Source organism: Oreochromis niloticus, linkage group LG5, assembly GCF_001858045.2.
Source record: "Oreochromis niloticus isolate F11D_XX linkage group LG5, O_niloticus_UMD_NMBU, whole genome shotgun sequence".
In the NCBI taxonomy this organism is placed as follows: domain Eukaryota; kingdom Metazoa; phylum Chordata; class Actinopteri; order Cichliformes; family Cichlidae; genus Oreochromis; species Oreochromis niloticus.
In genome coordinates this window covers 38,206,454-38,224,722 of record NC_031970.2, presented here as the reverse complement: position 1 = coordinate 38,224,722, position 18,269 = coordinate 38,206,454, and the positions used below count along the sequence as shown (strand labels likewise).

At 43.8% G+C, this 18,269-nt stretch overlaps 1 long non-coding RNA gene across 1 annotated transcript in view; it reads left to right on the top strand.

Annotated features, from left to right (window-relative positions):
• Positions 1-17,156, top strand: part of LOC102078303 (uncharacterized) — a 29,874-nt gene extending 12,718 nt beyond the window's left edge. Inside the window, exon 3 of the long non-coding RNA XR_266210.4 lies at positions 7,845-17,156. This is a non-coding gene — a long non-coding RNA (uncharacterized LOC102078303). The remainder of the gene's footprint in view (positions 1-7,844) is intronic.
• Positions 17,157-18,269: the final 1,113 nt, after the last annotated feature.

Here is an 18,269-nt window from a genome sequence, read left to right as displayed (position 1 = left end):
TTCCGGCACGTCTTTGCAGCCCTCTGACTTTCCTATTCCCATGCCTGTTGATACAGCAGGCTGCTGAAATAAGAGGGGATTCCCCTTCAGTCTGAAAAGTAGCTCTTTGTTCACCAAACGAGGTACCACATATTATAGATGTGATTGGGGTTATTACCTGAATGAGTATATACTATACTGCTGATCACAGTAGTAAATATCAGAGAAATAATCTGACACTGATCATTTCCAAGCACTTTTTTTTGGCACATTAGCTACTTTTTCACATATACAAGACTACACCTAACAGCAAGTTAGCATGGCTTAGCATAAAGAAACGTACATCACAAAAACTGATACCGCTGAAACTCCGAAGTGTTCCAAGGATTTAATGCAATCCTTTTTTGGCCTTTTATCTCAAAGCAGGTGTAAATAATTATTCTATTATGTATTCAGGTAGCCTCATTCATTCCTATTCAGTGAGGCCCATCTCATAAGTACCTTCTTCTGCACCCCCTGACTAAACTGCAGCCAAGGCCTGGTTCGATAGATCGGCTTCATCTGTATTTCTGCCGTACAGCAGGTACCATAAAAACTGTGGGAACAGGCACTAATTGGAAACAGCGCCATAAAAAATGGTCGCACACACTAAAAGTCATGTATAGAGAAATTATGCAGTTGAGTTGGATAATCTGGAAGAATTCATAGAAAAATAACAGTCAACTTACCAAAGCTGCTCAAAGACAGACCGAGCTGTATGCAGAACTGAAGGTGAGAGAGCGTTTCAGCTATAAAGGCTGTGCTCGTGACGTTTATGCCACAGCTGGTGATGCTGGAGGTAGAGCAGGTCACCTACCAGTTAGATCAGCGTCAGTCCCCAACCTTTTTTGCGCCATGGACCGGTTTAATGTCAGACAATATTTTCACTGTGTAACACATTGTGTAACTTTATTAGCAGCGTCCCCCTGAAATGCACCAACAACATTGAGAGTAACATCCTCCTCTCTGCCCCTTAATGCTCTCTGGTCACTATAGTAACGCGTAAATATTTCTTTCAAAATAAGATGCACAACTACAACACAGGAAAAGACCCAGGGAAACCGAGTTAACGATAAAAACCCTGAAACCATAAATTTCACACCTGAGCCTCAACTCTCGCTGCCCAGGGGGTTGGGGGCGCTGAGTTAGATCAATTATCAGACGACCTGGTGGTTCGACCCCTGGCTGCTCCAATCTGCATGCCAATGTGTCCTTGAGCAAGATGATACTGAACCCCAAGTTGCTCTCAAATCCAAGTGTGAATGTTATATAGAAAGCAGTTAGGCATAGAAAAATGTACTTGTATGAATGAATGAATGAGGTTTGTTTGAAGTGCTCGAAGTGCTCAAGTAGAGTAGAAAAGCACTATATAAGAAGCAGTCTTTTTACCATATAGGACGACTATAAAATCTGAATTTAAAACATTCACCTGAACGAGATTGTGAGAAACAAAGAATAATATATTTTCAGAGTGAAGATTAATAAATAAATTGCATTTGTGAAAGACAAACATTTCAGCGCCTGGGACACCTCATGACATCCAAAAATACTAATATATGAAAACTTACTGCTAACCTTTTCATCATCTGCTGTAATCCAGACCCTGACTTGTTCTCCCAGCATCTGGTATTGTTCCTGGTCAGCCTTTACAAGCAACACTAAATATCTCTGTTAACTTCAGAAGTTACTTCTAGTTAGAGCTGACTAAGCCAACGAACTATTCAGTGGTAGGGATACTTGGGCATATTACCGCCTTGTAATCAATAATTTACGAGTGAAACTTTTATCAGAGCATTAAATAATTCAAATTCATTGCTGATCTACTTTTTTCACAAACAAAAACTTACGCTCTAACCCGTGTTTGTTTCCCACTACGGCTGGTTCATGCACAGTGCCACGCTGTACTTTATGTGCATATTTGTGGACGCACGTGGGCTATTTTTTTATGCCACCCTCCCTCTCCCTTGCTCTCTGTTAACGTTGACTCATCCATTTTCAGCCGGTTAATAATTCAGAGGGTCTGCAGGCTGTATTTTCATCTATCTCATCTCTACACTTGCCTGTGAAAGAACCTCTAGAAATTACGCATCGCCAAACAAGACGGTGTCTCCGATGGCTGGCAGCGTGGCTGGAGATAGAGAGAGACGGCGAGCCGGATGAGTGGGAGAAGAAGAAAGAAGAAGAAAAAGGAAAACAGGAGAGAGTGAGTGGGCCAGGAGTGGGGGATTGGAGGATACATGGGAGACAAGAAGGATACGCAGTGGAGATGGGTGTCTCAGCACTGCTGTAAATCCTCTGCAGGGCCTTGTAAGCTGTCAGACAAGCTGAGGGTGTTAAAGGCATGTAGTGAGAGAGCTGCACACACAGACACACACACACTGCGCGTGCATCATTGTGTGGAAAGAAAAGTTTACTCTTGCTACCAGTGTGATGGCTCGCTGCTGTGTTTTATGGCTTTCTATTCCTATGTGATTTTCTCTGGCATGTCACATAGGGTCTAAAGCCATTGGGTACAGAGTGGGAGATCTGCAGACAAGGATTAGATGGATATATGGGATGGCAGTAAAGGGATAAAAGAAGAGCTCATGGAGGTTTAATAGTATATAGTACACACAAATGCATGCGCGCACACACACACACACACTGCATATGGCCCGAGGCGTTTTTGTCTCTGCTCTCAGGCAGCCCAGAGCCCAGCTCAGCTAATTGCCCCCATATGAGACAGGTTGAATCAATCCTTAAACCACACACACTCAAACACACGCGTGAATGCAGACACTTCATGTTTCGTCTGTGCTTGTGTTTTTGTCACCCACTCACTCCCTCTTGCACTGCGCACACACACACACTCTCCAGCCAGGCCTGCTGGTGCTGCTGACTCAGGTTGGTATTTAATGAAGCTCTTAGTTTCACCTCGCGTCTCCTAATCTCAGAGCTCATTTGTGATTGGCTGCTCGAACACTGGCGAAAAATGTTAACGCTTGGAGTTTAGTGAGCCTTAAGACGTGCGTGTGTGTGTGTGTGTGCGTATGTCTGTCCATCTGTTTGCGTGAGAGGGAGCCAGAGATGGAGACAGAGTTGCGCAGGGAGAGAGTAACTGAAGCACAGACATGGAGAAATGTAGAAAAATATGAGAAGTGTAGCAATAAAATGACTTTTTCTCCTTGCTGAGTGACAGCGCGCAATAGACTCTGTCTCTGTGTGTGTGCGTGCGTGTATGTGTGTGTGTGTGTGTGTGTGTGTGTGTGTGTGTAATGACCTACTGACTGAACCCCTGTAACTTTATCTACATGAAGTTTTTTCTTGCTTTTTTCTTGCTTAATGGGCTGAACATGGTTCTCCGTTGGCGATGTGTTGCCAGACTGTAGGCTCCCTACAGTCTGGCAACACATTTGGACCGTCTACCTGCAGAGCGCGTCTGTTACCAGATGGAGGCAATGTCCAAAGTATGTGTTAGACCGGTCTCTGGGCTACTGTTGCATGTGCTGCTGTTGGTCGCTCAGTCAGCCGTGGAGAAGAGCAAAGTCCTAACATTCAAAAAACTGAATTCGACTGCAACCGCTGTCTGTGCTTTTCAAACTCTGGTTTTGATCTCATTCCTGTTGATTTCCATGCACGAGAACACGTTTGTGTAGACTGAAAATCTCTCTCTGTAGGCAAATACCTATGCAAACATACAGCAGCAGCATAAAACAAGTATAAGGCGCTGCAAATATGTGGAGACAACCACATGCAGATATCTACACAGTCACACAGTCTGCCTTGAGGATCATACTGACAGCTGCCTATTGTGATTTACTGAATTAACATCACTTTCACATCTGTACACCTGTACCATATAAGTGACAATAAATCTCAAAAGATTAAGAAGTTGATCAGTGTTTTTGCAGGTAAGATCATTTAATCCTGATCACACAGGAACTTCCATCAGTCCATTGGCTCTAACTCTTTCGTTTTGTAGAGCGAGTGTTCTCAAACTACAGCCAGTGCCGACCCCTAACCCTAACCCTTGACAAGAAAAAAAGGTTCTTGTATGCTTAGAAAAAGATTGTGATTTTTGTTAATCTCTCATCTTTCAGCCATAATATCAGGGTCATGGCTGGTACACAGCGGCCATTTAGCTGAACAAATTTACGACATTTATTTTTTCGAACCAAGCTCGATTTTTGTTTGGATCCGAATAAACAGATCTGACCAGTCAGACCACTGCATTTAGCAACAAGTGCACTCATAGCTTAAAATCTACTGAATCAGTCGTGAATATAAAATTATATGGAAATGGTTAAATATCTTTTAGATCAAGTATTACCTTAGACACACAGCTAGAGCTGCTCCGGGTCAATCAGCTCTCTGATATTATTTCCCTGCCTCCTCAGATGGGGTCCCAACTCTGCCAACAAGAGTTCAACCTGCGCCACTGATATCCTGAAATATATATGAAAGTGTTCGTGATACATCTTCATCTCGTGGATCAATCCATGAAACTCTCCCTGTTGCTCCCTTATCTCAAGAATGGGATGGGTTAGGAATCTGTTTCTTCCTCATCTTATTTGGAAACATTGGGACCATCTCATCATCTCTTGATGCCGTCTTAAATTTTTTTTACACCGCGTTTTTCTTTTGTTTTTTTTTAGGACAGATTTTCCACATAAACACATCACATTTACAACACGAACATTGACAAATACTACAGGTGTCAAATGTAACCTCAACAAAAATGTGACTACAAAAAATTTACACAAATATAAATGATCATTTTGATATTCTACGGTCAACTCAAGGTGCTTTATATTGTAAGGTAAAGAACCTACAATAATACAAAGAAAACCCAACAATCAGAAGACCCTCTATGAGCAAGTACCTTGGCGACAGTGGGAAGGAAACACTCCCATGTAACAGGAAGTAACCAGGCATAGGGAGGAATGCCCATCTGCCAAGACCATTTGGGGTTAAGGGGAGGAAAACCGAATGAGAACATACATATACGTTCCATAATAACTAATGATAAATACAGAATAGTGTATAAAGACATAAATGGCACATTGCAAACACTGAAAGTGTTAAAATGTACATGATCTTGTGAAACCCACATTTGTACATTTGGGCCTAAAGCTTATACCAACTGACACTCGCTAAGAGGCGGCGTGCACCCTCAACAACAGATATGTGTTAGTTTGTATCAGGTGGTTTTGAAACAGATTCACTAACATCAGTGTTTACGAACCAACGCACCTGCTTATTGGGACATAGACTTGCTGTGTTTTAAAATACTCTAGGGTTGGGCACCTTGCTGCCACAGTTGCCTAGCTATTGCTGATTGATTTTTGGCAGCCTTAACGAAAAAAGGTGAAATTCTAGACTTCCACCAGAAAAAAAACACCAAATGTAGTCAGCAAGAGCTGCCAAACACATCAATAGACACATACATACAAAAAAATAACCCAATTTGAAAAAATACCCAAGTTTCTATGCATAAAAGATACCTAGAAGAACTTTAAATAACAATAATTATCCTCGTGTTTATTACTGGCTTCAAGGAAGGTGTAAAAACATATAATATGATCAAAACTGTAAATTTTGGTTTAAATAACTAACCTGAACAGTGAGTCAGTGAAAACAACTTTAATGAACATGGTTCAGAAATTGTTAAGTACAGCTGCAGCAAATTTGATGCAACAGCCATAATTACTGAGTAAGTGATGGCCTTTGGTGAATATGCAGTGCTTGGCAGGAGTTTTTGAAACATATCAGCTGTTCCTGGTCCCAGTTCAAGGACAGGGAGAACATCAACAACAATCTTCTACTTTTTTATTCCCAGTGTGAATGCACACAGTATGAAAACAGTATTTCTGTGGGAGTTAAACAGTAAGTACAGGCCAATGTAACACATCTTCTTCATGTGAGCGTGACCTCTCAAATGCCCATTCTTTGTCCTGATCTAGATCTAAGTTATCATCAGTTATGAACCTGACACTAACCCCAATCTTTACTGTATGCCATCATATGTCATTTGAAAAAAAATGTTCTTCCAAGTGTTTGATTGTCAAAAGAAAAAAAAATCATTCTAACTCAGCCAACTTCAGACTCATGACACTGACCAGCATCGTCTTCCCAACGGTTTCTTTATTAATGGCAACATACAGTCTCCTCAAAACAGAAGACCAGACTGAGATCGCCTTCCTTTTCACTCAGTTGTATGAGTGTAATGAGTTGCCAGGTTTTTTTTTTTAACTTACTGATATAGTGGATGCCAACTGAATGTTGCGTTCTCTCCACTAAAAGCCTGTCCAAGGTTCACACTTGTTTTACATTCAATATCTGTCACTTTTCCCTTTAAAATGGACTCTTTTGACATTGGGTCTAGTTTTTTCAAAGTTTTTCAGATTTACTGAATTTTTAGCTACGTGAGTAAAGCCACCAGTGGCTACATGGCAAAACAAAAGTACTGTTGTCTGGGAGGTTTGGTACCTGGTGGCAGACAGAATGTCATAGTGAAAAGGAAACTTATAACCAGTATTTACTTCTTAATGGTATATTATACCAAAAAAGTTGTCTTTTTCCCATTTAACCCTCAGAGGTCGTCATCGGTTAACACCCCAATAGTAGCTCAGTCCTGACTCCAGTGTCTTAGAGAGAAGCAGAAAAGCACTCTTTCTATATCCCCTGATTGCCAAGACTTCAGAGAACAATTAAAAGAACACAAACTACATGTGTAGGGTTAGTGTCAGACATCACTGGTGGCGCCCTGGACCACACACGGCCTCATTTAGAAGTGGAAAAATACTGTTGGGACTAGCATCTTTTTCTGCTCAGTAATGTGGTAGCTGTAGCGACTTCTATTTAAAATTAACTGTATGTTAATGTTGGTAAGTATTTTCACTGTAGAGACTTCATGTATTAAAATAGAAAGACTGTCAGTGATGAACCTGTATGCCATCATAGCAATATTTTATAGGAGCACCTGATTTAATACATTTAAAAAAATGTTCTTCCAAAAGTTAACAGGCAGAGAACTAAGAACTGTAAAACTCATGTTTTTTAATTGGAGATAAAGTATCTGAATTTCGGGAGTGGGACCACGCCTCCAAACACGCTCCTTCCGGTTCTCATCTATATATGTTCCCCAGTTCTACAAGCTGTTCGTTCTCGTTTACTCCCTCCACTTTTCAGTACTTAAACTTTTTCACTTCTATTTAGTACATGGGGATCTGCCAGGCCTGGGAGCCGCCGCCAGTCCCCTTCGAGGCCTTCCCCAAACCGCAGCTCAATTCACATCCAAGCCATTCACCTTTATCTACTAAAATGCTGTCAAACCAAAAATGAGGACATGGGCCCAGCGAGTGAAAATGCTATTTGATTAGGGTCAGGTTCAAAGCTAGAGTTGGGATCGTTTCCGATGATAACTTTGACCTCCGAGGGTAAAGAGCTTATAGGTCTGTGCAGAGTCCTTAGATTCATGTTGATTACAGTGAAATTTAATTTAGTTGGGGAGGATCTCTCCATTTGTGTCTCAAGCATAAAAAGGGTGCTAATCACTGTAGCATTTATTGTTTTAGATGGTACCTCTGCTTAAAGAGTCCACTGTACAGGAAGAAATGGTCACTATCTTAATCATTGCTAAGTTCCATCCATCACAGATCCATCCAGAAAATTGGCTTTGCCTGAAACATGCATGAAAGACTAAGGAAAGCTTCTTCTTCTATTCCAGATATCCATGCGTGTTCCAAGCAAAAGTCCTTATAATGGGCACTAGATGAAAGAGGACTGTTTTAATGCTCTACCTATTCTTCTCTCTCTCCCCCTCTTCCCTCTGTGTCCATTCACAGGTTCACGTAGATGCGGTGCATCAGATAGGACATGCCGTTCACCTGCGCCTGCTTCTGTGGCCTTAATGGCTTCTGCTGCAGACGAAGGAAGAAGAAAAGTGATCAAGTGGAGGACGAGGAGTGTGAAGAGGTAGAGCAATGGAGGGATCAGGAGACACAGGTGTGACAGCATTGCTGTCAGCCCAGCTGTCTTCACCTTTTCTGTGGGATTTATCCCTTATGGACTGAAATGTGTGGCCTGGGTTATCACAGCTCAGTACAGACTCCACTGTCTGATATGCTGCCTGGAGACATTATAACAGAGATGGTAAAGGGGGTTCAACGAGCACAGGCTTTTATTTAAAGTTAAAAAAAAAGAAAAGAAAAGGTGCTTTTGAATCAGGTACTGTATTTTTCCCAGAGTATCGGTGACTAACACTCTTCTTCTTTTGTACTTTTTAACCTGGCTAAACTCAACAAGCACAAGGCTGTCTTGAGCCACGCTCTTAAAGTTGAAAATAAAAGCCTGCGAACTCCTGGCTCATGCCCATTACACATCCCTGCAGCACTCTCATTTCTCCCTTGGCAGCTGACTGAGAACTTTGCTTTTGCTGATGTGATTCCAAAAAAAGAGGAAAAAAAAATCGTATCTGTTTGATTAATTTCGTGCCATAGCTGGCGTTCCGTACAAGGTGTGAAGAGGCGATGGACTCTAGAAATCCATTATTTCTCTGAGTCGCACTCCTCGCCGCTCCTCCGCGGGGGCTGAATTAGAACCATTGCTCGACGGAGCTCTGCACCTCCTCACCTACCTGCTTATGTCAGATCAACTTAGTGAAAACTTCAGCCGAGTGAGAAAGTGTGCAGTAATTTGTAGAGTCACCCATGGAGGGCTGGAGCCCATCTCGGCTTTTCACGCTGCGCTGGGCTCCATCTAAAGCCAAGCAGCTGTCCAATCAGCAGCTTAGCTGGAGTGTGAAGATAGGAGTCAGGGGTCAGAGTGAGCAGCGGAGTTTGTGAGAAGTCCTTCCGCTTACGGCGTAGCATCTCTGTCTCATTAACATGCAGACGAGTAATTACAAACACACGCACACACGGATGCAGACCCATCAATTAATGTCCCCCATTGGGAGAGGAGTGTCTGTCCGTAAATGCCATTGCGGTGCTCTTCCAGCTGTCACCTGTTTGAGTGTAGGACTCTGCGAGTGTTGTGTGTGTGTGTCTGTGCTTCTTCTTGGCTGCAACAATAGCTTTTCAAAGCTGAAACAAGTGGTTAAGATATCTGCTCAGCCACTACAGTACAGCCTTTCCAGAATGCACATGGAGACACAAAGACAAAAGAGACACACACACACACACAGGTCTCATTAGCATGTGTGATTATGCATGGCACGTCCAGTCAGGCAGTGGAGATGTAATTAACCTTTTCCAGCAGGAAACAGATGCCTGGATGTCACACACAAACACACATGCGATGGCACACATACACACACACTGACACACACACACGTCTGCTGTCAGGGAAACAAAGCCAACGTCATGGTGTCACGGAAACAAAGCCCCAAAAGCGCCGCCTGGCACTCTGTGATAATCCCCTCACGCATATTTACATTCAGGGCTTAGAATATGCCTCGGTGCCGCCGTCTCCACCCCCTGCTGCACGCCGTTTCGCCCCCCTCCCCAACTTCTTCGCTGCCATCCTCTCTCTCCTCTCCAATCTACCTTTGGGCCTTCCACCTCATTCGCCCGAAATCCTCCTGCTATCTCTCCCTCTGCTCCATCTTTCACTCGTCGCGTCCCGAAACTCTCTCCTTGCTCGGATTCATCTGTTTATTATCGGTGGATAGTACATGGCCTTGCATGGCAGCTCCCATAGATTAGCCCCCACCCCTCTCTCTTTCTCTGTCTGCGAATATCAGGGATTCCTTCAGGCGGGCAAAAAGCTGCTTTACGACAGATTAATGGACGGCCCTGATTGTGTCTGTTGGTGTGTGTCTACGCCTGCATGGAATAGATTGTCTGTTTACTCATTCTCCTGCTACAAGCGGCGAAATGAGACAAAGCTAAAGCCATTTCACAGTGTAGAGCACCTATTATGATTCACTGTGTTACGACGCAGCCCTAATGAGAAAGAGAGAGAATGAGAGGAGGGACGATAGCGGAGGAAGAGAGAGAAAGACGATAATGAGAGCACGAGCTGGATGTGTGTGTGGGGGGGGGCTAATGCTAGACAGAGCAGTCATGCTAATTGGCTACAGTGGATAACTTTCTGTGGTGGGGGATGACAGTGTGTGTGCGTGTGGGGGGGAGGCAGCGAAAAGAACAGCCTGATCTGTCGGCGTTGCACTCGTTTAACGCTCCCTCCATTTCACCTCTTTAATGAGAGGAATATTCGCTCCAGTAATGGAGAAAGACTTTAAATTGGTAACGATTTGTTGCTCACACACACAGGCATGCACAGAGGTGGTACGATGTGGTGGTGGGGCAAGTGAGGATGGGGTGGGGGTGGGGCTGGAGGGTGAATTGGCACTGGCAAGGGTGTGTGTGTGTGTGTGCGCGCTCATGTTCTCCCTCAAGCACCACAACCCCTTTATGGATCATAGCAATTTTCGGGGATTGTAACTCAAGGACAAACAGCTAAAAATAGAGGGGAGGTGCACGACTCCTGCGAGAGCGGCGAGGGGGAGGGTGGGGTGTGGGAGGAGGTGAGCGCGCGGGGACGGCGAAAGCGAGTCCTGTCGCATTAGATTTGGGTCAGAAACGAGGGAAGAGCCGGCGAAGCGGAGAGTGTTACAGACGGCTGGAAGATTCATCACTTGCTGCTCCCTGTACGTCTCACGCGTCTCCTTCAACACCTTGCTGCCCCTCCTCTCTGCTCCCACACATCATGCGCACACCTGCAGGAGATGGAGAGGGGAGGGTGCCGGGAACAAGGACGCCCAGAGAAAGGGTGAGAAATTGGTGAGAAAAGACGGTAAACCACCGGAAAGACAAAGACGTAATATCAGGGCAGAGAAAGCAAATTTGAAATGTGGCAAAAAAAGAGAGAGTGAACTTCAGTTAGGTTAGATAATTTAATATTAATATATGCCATCCGATTCAAAGGCCCTTTGCTGCATAATGAGGTCATACATAAATTCAAATGGTGGATGATACTAGTAGGGAATGAACTCTAATGAAAGGGACTTACTTCTGAATTGCATCAGAAGCTCTGTTCCCCCAGCTTAAAGGAGAAGCTTCACACAGTAGGCTTATTTGCTCCTGTGTCAAAATGGCTAATCTTCTGTCTGCATGTTTAATTGTTAGCAAAAGGAAAAGGGCAGACTGAAGTCTTTACAGGAAAGTGTCATTTCCAAAATGTCGGACTTCTGCTTTATTCTGAAGGGGAGAGAGTTAGTCTCTACCTAACCCCGTGTAACCCAACGATAGTTCCCTGTGAATTTAAAATGAGACTTCTGAACCACATTATTTAAGTTCCATTTGAAAACAGGAATCACCAAAAATCGACCACTCCAAAGATATTTTCATTGTCGGGTATTTGGATACAACCCAAGATTTGTCTTAGTTGGTTTGCGACTACATACAAATCATGAGTAGTTCCAGTGTCACGTATATATTGTATATATAAATTACAGATATAGTCCAAACACCTGCCTCCAAACACGCTTAATATGTGTCCGCATTTCCAGCAGGTTAAGGAAATGACATGATGTTGCAGATCAGTGTTACAGGGGTTTGTGGTTTGGTTAGCTGTACAGCATGATTAATATAGCAGGGTTAGCAAACTCGACCACAGACTGTATATAAAAGATGGATATCACCAATTTGACTCTGTATTTGAAACCTCAGCACTAAATTATTCATAGAGACCAAAACATGTTTTTCACTATCCCAGGCTGTACTAATGTACTAATGTCATGGCAAGAGTTGACCATCTAAATATGTCCATAGTGACTGACTCACTTTTAGAGCCACCCTCAAGTGGCCAATATAGGAACTGCACCACTGTTGTGCTTGACTTTTTAGAAAAGGGTAGAAACTCAACTTCTTATTCTCATTCAGAGAAGTCATGATCTTCACAAGCTGATAGATCAAATTTATTTGTAAGTGATGCATAAATCAAAGAGGACCTTTTTAGACCCCAGAAAAATGACAGTATTGCTGGCACTAACATGAAGTTGTGTGGTATTCAGGGAAAACCAGTGAAGCTAGCTCGCATGGTTGCACCACAGTTGCAAGCTGTTCAGTCAGATGGGTGTTCTAGTAGCCTGGTATTGTAGATGAATGCATTATACCTGCAATATGCCACAATTTGATTCTGGCCACCAGCCTATGTGTCACTGTCAAATAAAAGGCAAAATTCCAAAAGAATAATCTCAATAAAAAATAGGTAATAAGTGTGCACATACACTTAGGTGGCAGATACACAATCTCTCTGTGCAAACATCCTCACATGCAGATAGACACACACATCACACACACACATACACCCTACCATTCATCACACTGTTGTCCCACCATTGCTTCTGCTTCTCTCACCCACATCTGTTGTGTTGTTCCTAATGAAGAGAAAAGTGATGGTCCCACTAAGGCTAATTAGGAGAAATGAGATGCGCAGTGATGATAGACTGGTGATAGTCAAGAGGGAAGTGCTAACGCCGGTCGCTTAGAGCTCCCACCGGCCCTGGAGTATCAGAGGAGCGGAGCGGGAAAAAATGCCGAGAGAGGGGATAAAAACAAGCAGTGGAAGGAGAAGGAGGGAGAGATATATAGCGTAATTGAGACCGTAATGGGTTTTGTCAGGAGCACCTGTCAGGGTCAAGTTAAAATGGCTTCAGTTAGAGAGGAAGAGAGGGATGAGAGGATGGGAGAGCGGAGAAGGGGGCCAATTGGAGTCAGGATCCTGGTGAGGAGAGGCCCTCGTCCATGCCAACCTCACCTGATTACCAATTTGTGCCAGTCTTCAGACATCAAACACAATATGAGCCACAGTGAGACACACAAACACCTCTGATTGCAGAGTGGTAACCAGCTAAAAGCACCCATGCACACTCAATCACACACACGCGCGCGAACTCACACTGACAGCCCACCTACGCCTGTTGATTGGGCACATCTAGCCTCTTAACAAGGTGTCCACGGTGCAGACCCAGGCGTGTGATTGAAAGATAAAGCTGTCGCCATTAAATATCTAATTCTCCCCCACGTCTCCATGAAAATAAGGCGCGGTGCTGATTAGATTGCAGCCTGCTGTGCCAACCTCAGGTCTGCGCCTTGGTCATTACCAGCCCCCCCCCCCCCCTACCCAACTCCACCAGCCCCAACCAGTCCTTGAGTTGCCAACCACACATGTGCTCCTCGTGATAGAAGAGCAATTCTGACACCCTCGAGAGCTGAGGTCGATGCCTGAGGAGTTATGAAATTAAGTTGAGTAAAAATGTATTTATAAATCACTACTAAAGCTGCACCTGGCAATTTAGCATGCTGCCAGACCCAAATGGCTGCACTGCATAACTGAAAATGTAAGACTTTACAGAAAAATTCTGTTAAGGTGGCGCCTGACTCGTGGGCCAGGGTAGTGGAGGTGCTGTAGAGGACGAGATCCATCATCCTGGGGATAAAGTCCCCGCTGCTGCTGTGTATGGATTTGCTTTTTTCATTTTTTTTCCAACATTTTTTGTACTAGCAAACATTTTGACGCTGCATGTCACATTTGAAATGAAAGGTGGAGTCTTTGCTTGGTGCCTCAGGTAGGGATATCAGCTCTCAGTGACATCATACAGAGCCAAGAGTAGAAAAAACGGTCTCAAACCTAGAAGTGTGAATCCTGACCTTTGGCTGTCTGCATTTAAAACGTCTAAGAACCGAAAATAAGTGAAAACGTAGTCTTCTGTAAGAGTCTGAGGTGACATCCTGACATTATTAGATAGAATGTAACCTTCCACCAGGTTCCTGTAACTCCTGAGTGGCTTATTAATAGACGTGCTGCACTGTTTTTAAAATGTGGTATTTGCAAATGTACTTGTTTTTTTCAAATCCTCAAATTAGAAATTCATTCATTTCCCAGCAGTGTTATAGTTTGTTCACAGTTCCTGAAAATTTTCCATAAATGTTCAGTGATGGTTTGGAGAAAATGTTGTGTTGGGTAAATTAACACCACAAAGAATCATTCAAAAATCACAACAATGAAAATTGTTTTTTTTTAAATCATGAAAACAGAAATATGGCTTTCACCACACAGAGATGTTAACATTTGTGAATACTATTTACAGATAATAGATGTGAATTTGAGCTAAAGGGTAATTGACAAAAGGCAGAGTAAACAAAAGAAGCAGAAAATGTTTTTCCAATCATGCAACTAAAGAGAAATAACAGATAAAAGTCCCTAAAGAGCCCCAGTAAATATAGCTGAGTTCAGACATTGAGAAATGTGATAAGTAGTTACGAAAAAGAGTAGATATATAATTTAAGAAATGTGGGGTGGGTAAAATGGAAGGGCTTTGACTCCTGACATTAGAGTTTCTGGCTACGGCCCTGGTGCTCATCTACACAAACCCCATAATTATCCCTTTGTGCTGCGTAATTTGCCTTAAACACAAACCAAACTCCTTCTACCAACAGCCTGATTTTTTTGTACTAACTTTTTTAGTTTGTTGATTGTAAGCTGGAGTAAAATCCTCAAGGTCCGCTTGCTATGTTTTGCAAATACAAATACAACATCAAAGCGTCAGGAAAATGAACTCTTTGGACTCTTCTCCCTTGTGTATCTCCTCAGCCTTCACCGCTAACTGGAGAAATGAAAAAATATCTTCAAGTGGAGGCTTTCGGTGTATTTACTCTTCCTCACAAATTAGCGAGATACTCAGCCGTTTCAGTTGCCTTATTTTTCGACCGGGTGGGGGTGAGGGTGGCGGGAAGCTCTGTTTCTTGGAACATTTTCTGCTAACGCTCGAGATGTGAGATTATTTCGTATACTTCACTGCACCAGGAGCTTCATTGGGGAACTCACTTTGCAGAATATAACCTGGTTCACTGGCACAATTTAGGCTTCGGAGCAGTTTAGCTTAATGGTCTTTAAGTGTCAGGATTTAGTAAGGGTAATGAGAAATTTTCTTTAAAGAGCAGCCTCAGCAGCAGCCTTGCCAACAAAATATCAAATTGATGTCTATTTGAGATGCTGGAAATACCCCGGGGCCTTCAGTTTTAGTGGGCTGAAGGTTAAAGGAGATGCACAGCGAGATGGTCGCTTTTTCCCACTGTCACCTTTAACGGAATCTTCCATAAGTCTCCACAACTGATTCAGTTGCTTCAGGCTGTCTGCTCTCTTACACGCGCCATTTTCCACACATCCCCTGTTTTATACTTTTGTGTTATTGAGCTGTGTTTTCAAGCGTACAGAGGAAAACTTTTCTAATTGGCAGGCGGAGGAGGTGGGGGGGCTGTAAATAAGGTCAGGCATCCCACATATCTGATGCCAAATCACCATCATCAATGGGAGATAAATCAATCCCTCGCTGCTTTTTCCTCTTCATCCTGCCCCGCCTCCCATTCTCTCTCAAACTCCCTCTCTCCTTCGCGCACATAAGCGCTCCCACCGAGGCCGATCGATACCGGAGCGGGTATTGAGCAGTGGCTGTGGTCCAAATGAGAGTTTGATTTCTCGTGGGGGGTGTTAGCCCCTGTAACCATGGTGTTGTGTCCCCATCGGGGACCTCTTCGCCAAACGCTCGTTGATGAAGTGCGTGTGAGAGCAGCGAGCGTGCGCTTTAAACACCTTTTGATTTAGCTGCGCTCGAGAACAATACTTTTCATTAGCGGCTGATAGCATTCATTAAGAGCAATTCAGCATGGCCGCTAATGAGCTGATCTGCTCTTGAACACTTCATCCTCCTTGAAAAACAATCAAGCGCGAGAGAAACTTGCCCTGACTGGAAAACCAGAGTTAATCACAGCTCCAAATCAGTGACGAATAGCCAGTTGATTCTTTGCTTGGGAAGCTCTAGCTTTGAGCTCCTGACTGCAAATCCACCCGTTGGAGCCTATTCATTTACTAATCTGGCGATACAGTTTGTCTAAACTGACACAAAGCCTGTGCCTTCAGTCCAGTATGCGGGCAGAGCAATCGCAGAATCCGTCCGTCAGCCGCTTCTTTGCCCGCGGGAGCCTCGGTTCTCTTTGACAGGAATTCGTTTGTAGCACCTTGCAAATTCTTTCACCCCCGTCAGATTTCTTTGCCCGCTGTCACCTAACAACACACGGAACAGCCTGTTTGTCTGAGGGCGAGCAATGCTGATTCTTTCTTATATTATTCATATCCCAGTGCCTTTGCATCGGGGAAACAAGCAAGGCAGAGACGAGGAGAGAAAAGATGGAGAAGGGACCTTTGACAGAGCAGCTCTGATGAAGAGCGCGACATAGTGAGATACATAAACATGAGGTCAGAGAATGCTGCGGCAAGAGACGGAGGAGGGAGGAAAAAAGCCGAGAGAACGAACCAGTACAAGGGAAAAGCAGCTGAGAGGCAGTGCACAGCTTCAGAAAGGTTGTCCGTCATTGATGAGCTCTCACCCTGCTCAGGAAATCCACCAATCAATGCTTTGGCACAACACACACATTAACCTGTGATGAAGGGTGTGTGTGTGTGTTCATGATGGGGGAGAGAGTGTGCTACGGGTTTGAAATGCAGAACACGTCAAGAGTCCTAGGGAGCTCCTTTTGCAGCAAAGCCTCATTAAAGAGACACTTGCCTTAAAGCAAGGATATACTGCCAGACCACACACACACACACACACACACGCAGGCAGACTCACTCAGGCTAACAGAAAGGGACACACACGCAGGAGCAGCTCCGGACAAAATCGAACCCGAGTGCAGAGATAAATGTAGACGGGTAAATGCGGCGCTCTAATCCCTTTCCCCATTTCCTCTCCTTGTTCTCCATTTGAATAAAGTTTCATTTAACACCCCCCACCCCCACCCACCCAACAATCTCACACTAATATTATATTCATGTATATTTGATTGTGTCAACTCTGTGGAGATTGGCTACGCTGTATCTTGTGTGCCTTTTTAAAAATGCATCGATGAATAAATAATGTCTGTATCCGCTGATTGAAAAAGCCATATTGCCAGGAAGCCATGATGAAATGATAATGTAATATCTGTCCCTGTGCCGAATAAAGTCAAGCCATCCCTCCACCCCCTCTTTTTTTTCTTAATTCTCTCAGTAAATGAAACCTGAAGCTCTGCACCTTACACTGCCTGATGACATTCTGCTGTATGGTTTGCACTGCTGCACTAAGTGTGTTTTAATAAAGACGAAGCTTCTTTCTATACGTCTGAATGCTGTGTGCTTGTTTCCAGATATTAATAAAGAGAAGCCTGCCATTTGCAGTCCAAACCCCCCGCCCCCCCTCTGAGCGTCTCCCCCTGCTAATTGACAGTGATAGCACAGACTTGTCTCCTGGGCTGATGTTGGGAGCCTAATAAAGATGCATTACCCACCTCCCATCTTCACATCCTCCCCCACCTCCTCCTCCTCCTGCTATCCCCACGCAAGCTGATTAAACTGATAAACTGTGCCAAAAAAGAGCCAGAGATGGGGATGTAAATAATGAAACAGCAGCGAGTAAAAGGAAGAGTCAGTAGGGGAGGTGAGAGCAGAGACGAGCCAGAGAGAGCAACCCCATTAGGAGCAGCTCCATGTCTAATGAATAAAATGCAAAGTTTGATATTGCCTGCTTAATTTCACAAATTCTTAATTGGTATGACATTTTAAGTTAAAGGCTCTGGCCTCTCAGCGACCTCTGAGGTGTCAGACTGTAAATAAACCACACACACGCACAAACTCTCTCACGTAAACTCGACAGGCAGCCGCTGCTGCTTGTGGCTTTGATATTCTCTCATTAGCATAGCAACAGCAAGATGACCATCCGCAAGGGATACAGTAACCCAGGCAACCAGAGCTGGCCAGTCCAACTATGGGAACCAGAGGCACGATCAGAGCTCTCCTCCCAGTCCTCACAGTAATGCTTCAGTACTCACGGCTCTGAGCAAACGCATTTGCGACCCAAGGGTGTAGCAATGGTTTGCAGTTTTTACCATAAGTGAGAAATACATTGATGTGTACTCGTAGTCATTTTTTGTTCCCTGAATCACATGGGTGACTTTAGTGAATTTTGAATAACGTTAAGTATCTGCAGCCTCTTCTCAAGGAAACAGAAAGTTATAAATTTGCATGTGATTGAAGAGGAAAAGGTGAAAAAACAGCGCTGTGTAGATGCTCTTCACTTTATTTTCAGTAATGAAACTCAGTAGCGCTTTTAATGCCAGCCAAAATGTATCTGACATCAACTGCCAGCCATCGAAAGTTTGCACATAACCCTTTGTCCTTAAAAGCCACAAAAATGTCTTATGCTAATGCAACCTTATCACCATATTGCACAA